Source organism: Quercus robur, chromosome 6 (assembly GCF_932294415.1).
Source record: "Quercus robur chromosome 6, dhQueRobu3.1, whole genome shotgun sequence".
NCBI lineage: Eukaryota > Viridiplantae > Streptophyta > Magnoliopsida > Fagales > Fagaceae > Quercus > Quercus robur.
In genome coordinates, this window is record NC_065539.1 from 14,452,484 (window position 1) to 14,456,614 (window position 4,131).

Here is a 4,131-nt window from a genome sequence, read left to right on the forward strand (position 1 = left end):
TGCTCTTTCCACCCCTGAAGTTTGGCCCAAACCCTCTCCTTGATAAATCTAAGACTAGCTTTCTTGTTTCTGCCCACAAGGGTAGGGAGACCGAGGTATTTCTCATATTGCTTGACCTCCTGAGCACCCATTAAGCTAGTGATTTGCTCGATGGTTTCAGCTGGGGTAGCTTTGCTGAAAAAGAGAGAAGTCTTAGACTTGTTTAACTGCTGACCGGAGGCCTTTTCATAGCAGTCCAGAATATTTAGGATCTTGGTGCTTTCCGAAGTAGAGGCTCTACAGAAAAGGATGCTGTCGTCAGCGAAGAAGAGGTGAGTTAGCCGAGGGCCCTTTTTACAGCGGCTAGTACGGTCTCATAACGAACTGAGAATAGCTCAAATTAAAAAATTAAATAAAAAATGTTAATTAATAGATGAAATTAGTTGGTGTGACATCTTTAAGTTCGGGATTAGTTGACCAATTATTAGCATCTGACCATATGTCCTTTTACTTCTCTTGCGGGTGTTGCCGTGGGGGCAAGCATAATAAAAAAATTGCCCATTAGAGTTCATGTTCAACTGCCCTAGACGCAAAGCAAAACTAGACCCAATTTTTTTTTTTTTTTTAAAAATAAAAAATAATAATAATATTTTTCCACAACTTATAGAGTTCTAATTCTCAAAAAAAAAAAAAAAAACTTATAGAGTTCTCTATTCACCATAACACATAAATTCATTATTAATATTATTATTAATATTACTTTCACATGTGTTAACAATGATAAAACATTTTTGTGTTTTTAAAATTGTTGGTTTGGATAGATTATTTTTTGCTAGTTTAGTTTACTATTTAGCTTATTTTTGTTACTATTTATGAACCCCACTATACTTTTTGGTATTATTCATGGGTTCTATTATACTATTTCAGCTAACTTTTACCTTTATCTACCGTACTTTTAGTAAAAAGTTTTTAGTTTTAACAAAATAAGCGAATCCCAATTAGACCCTTAGTGTGTGTTTGGCTCCAAATTAAAAAACCAGTTTATTTTACTACATCTGAAGACGTTTGTGAGCACTCTTATTCTCAACAGTCACATATCTACTCTTTTGTCAGAAGCATATCTGAGTAACCTTACCCATGTAGACAAGTCCCCTACGCAGCTTAACACTTGTTCATCAGCTCCAGCCAGGACCTCTACTCCAGATGTATGTGAACCTTATCCTGACATCCACAATTATTATCATTGCAGAGCTCTATCTGGAAGAAGATACGTCTCCAGCCAAGCCCCTACCTTTTTGCCACTTGTAAATCCATGGCTTAGTCCCCTACTTTCTTTTGAAATGTATAATGTACATTATCTCTAAGCTTTGTGGTCTATAAATAGGGACCTTGTAACTCTGAAGAGGCAAGAGTGAAGAGAGAAAAAGAAAACCCTTAGATTTCCTTGTAAGATTACCAGTTCTTGTAAGATGTTCAACAATGTCTTTTATGTCTAATGTAAAAAAGTTGTTGAATCTAATAATATCTCTTAGTTTGTTGTATCTTGTGATGTGCTCTATCCCATATTTTCATGTTATCTTTTATATCTTCTTAGTGATATATGTTATTAACCAATTTCCATAATCTTCTTACACCCTCTTTCTCCCGTTTCCTGGTCTTTCTCTCAATAGTTGGTATCAGAACCTTGTGATTAGTTTCTCCCTCCTTTGATTATTATCCTGATTAGTATGCTCTGTGATTTACAGTTACCATAACACGTGGATCCTCTGTATTAATCACATCAGAACACTGGATTTGATAATCAAGTAGAACACTAAGGAGTTTGTTCTCAAAATTCCCAAAGAATCTGCTTTTCCATAGTTACCTTGTGGATGTTTAAGCCTGGAGTTGGCATTTTAGTCATATTAGGTCTTTGGTAAACGGTTCTTTCTAGAAGAAATTGTCATGACAAGTTAATCTTCAGAAGTTACTAATACCACTAAACTTGTCTTTGATTTTTCCCTTCATAAATGCACGGCAAATAGATTAGATTACTTGTATGAAATCTCCCACGTACCTGAAGATAGTAAGATTCCTATTACTGACTTTCCTATTGTAAATCCTTATACTGTGTTTGATAAACCCCAAGTTTCTTTCAAAAAATCCATAAAAAAGTTTTTTGGTCCTTCTCAACCTTCTACTGTAAAAGAATATGTCCAAGCTTCCAAGTTTGACCATTATAATATTCCAGCAAGTGAAACAGAAAATTTCATTACCCTTGCCCTTCCCAGAGAATTTGTAATTCCATGGCAGAAACAAGGATACACACACCTTCATTTTGGTGCTGTAAGGTTGGCGTTAACTTTCAATGGAAGAAAGGGACTTCCTATAGTCTTTGGAATTTCACTTCTTGATTCCAGATTCTTGGAATATCAAAATGCAGTTATAGGAACAGTTCAGACAACTTTAAATGTGGGAACAATCTTTGTTACACTTTTTCCCAACTTCAATATTTCTCTCAAAGATCTTCATCTCTATGATGCTCTCAAAGTACAGGTCCAGATTACAGGAGCCTCTCAGGTGCAAGACACATTTGTTGCCACGCTTCACTACCAACTTGCTTATAGACTTCAGAATCATGCTTTTGACATGGCAGTTCTAGAAATAGCTCAATCTAATGATGCTTTATTGATTCAAGTTGATCTTGGAATGACACCCATGTGCACTTTTGTTCCAAGACAACTCAACAAGGACCAGATGACTTCTCTTTTTCTAGAATCATGGATTACGAAATATGAGATGCTTCATCAGGCGACTAAACCGATCCAGTCAAATGATCCTCTCTTTATCAGGAAAGCAAATGGTGAAGTAGAGACAAGATTCTTAACAGCTCCACCAGGAAGAAAGATGTAACGATCTTCCCAACTCAAATCTCTATGCTCCAACCAGTGTCTTATGTTTGGGAAGATGGCCTTAAAATTAAAGCATTTCGAGAAGATGGAAAACCTTATTATGAAGGAAATCGCCTTCTGGTCACATATGGTGGTATATTTGTGATTGTGTTGATTGCTAAAAGGAAGAGGCTTTTGAAGAAGATTATTCTAGAAGAAAGAAAAGATCTTCTCAGCAGATTCTCAAAGATAGATATGAAGCAGGAGATCCAGAAGTTGACCTCCTTGGAGAACCCTCTGGAAAATTTGACTATTATGTTCTCTATCCTAGAACTAGTAAACAAACCCTTCCCTCTCTTTCTCCATGCAAAGAAAACCATGACCAGAATCAAAAACCTCCATTAATCCCATACTACCAGAAAGTCCTTCCCCAAATATCAAAATTCCAACCCCTTCCTACTAGTCAAACCCATATACAAAAACCCTCACCTTGTTACATGTTTGACCAAGCTTCACCTTCCTATTCATAGAGTTTTCCCCCATTATAAAGCTTTGATCATCCCCAAACCAACACTAAACATGTTTGGAAAATCAAAAATCTTGTTGGAAACAATCCAGATGGAACCAAGAAACAGGTCTCTTCGGCAGAAACAACTTTAAATTGGCAAGTAGAAAATGCTGTGGCACAAAACCATGTCTTTTCAAAAAATTTGGATAATCAACAAAAGATGGCTAAGGCAGTTACTCATACTTTTTCATCCTCAAATTCCCTTATTAAAGATTTAAAGAAGAAAATCAAAGCAATTGAACATGAATTGGCAACCATAGCTTCCACAGTCAAAGATTTGTCTGTTTCTTTTCCTCTTATTAGACAAAAAAGAAAAAGAAAGAAAACAGTTGTTACTACAACTTCAATCCATGGAAAAATCACAGAAAAAAGCCATTCAGACTCCTCCGATACATGTTCATATGCCTTTTCAACCTCGACAATCATTATATAAAGACTTGTCTATACCAGTGACCTCCCCGTTTTCACCAATTTCTCCCTATCAAAACCTTCAACCATTAGCCATAACACATCCTGACCATAACCCTTTTAAACTAAGTGGAATTTTTCCTACCATAACATACTCAATTCCACCTCAACCAAAGCCCCAAACTAGACCACAAAATGAATCTTCTCCTATAAAGAAAGACAAAGAACCATTATATCAACCCCCAGATCCAACTGTAGGTGCTTCTTCAAGACCTCCAGATATGAATATGTTGGCTGTGGATACTG